Below are 609 nucleotides of genomic sequence, written 5' to 3'. Positions count from 1 at the left end.
ATTTCGTTGTGTTGTGGCTTGATTTCGTTGTGTTGGGGCTTTATTTCATTGTGTTGGGGCTTTATTTCGTTGTGTTGTGGCTTTATTTCGTTGTGTTGTGGCGATTTGGTTGTGTTGTGGCGATTTGGTTGTGTTGTAGCTTGTTTCCGTTGTGTTGTGGCAATTTCGTTGTGTTGTGGTGATTTCATTGTGTTGTAGCTTGTTTCCGTTGTGTTGTGGCGATTTCGTTGTGTTGTGGCTTTATTTTGTTGTGTTGTGGCTTGCTTCCGTTGTTTTGTGGCAATTTCGTTGTGTTGTGGCTTTATTTCGTTGTGTTGTGGCGATTTGGTTGTGTTGTAGCTTGTTTCCGTTGTGTTGTGGCGATTTCGTTATGTTGTGGTTATTTCGTTGTGTTGTGGCTTGATTTCGTTGTGTTATGGCTTTATTTCGTTGTGTTGTGGCAATTTCGTTGTGTTGTGGCAATTTCGTTGTGTTGTGGCTTTATTTCATTGTGTTGTGGCGATTTGGTTTTGTTGTAGCTTGTTTCCGTTGTATTGTGGCGATTTCGTTATGTTGTGGCGATTTCATTGTGTTGTGGCTTTTTTTCTTTGTGTTGTGGCGGTTTTGTTG

This window comes from Sinocyclocheilus grahami, unplaced genomic scaffold (assembly GCF_001515645.1).
Source record: "Sinocyclocheilus grahami isolate Dianchi unplaced genomic scaffold, SAMN03320097.WGS_v1.1 scaffold661.1, whole genome shotgun sequence".
Lineage (NCBI taxonomy): Eukaryota > Metazoa > Chordata > Actinopteri > Cypriniformes > Cyprinidae > Sinocyclocheilus > Sinocyclocheilus grahami.
This window is presented reverse-complemented; position numbering follows the sequence as displayed.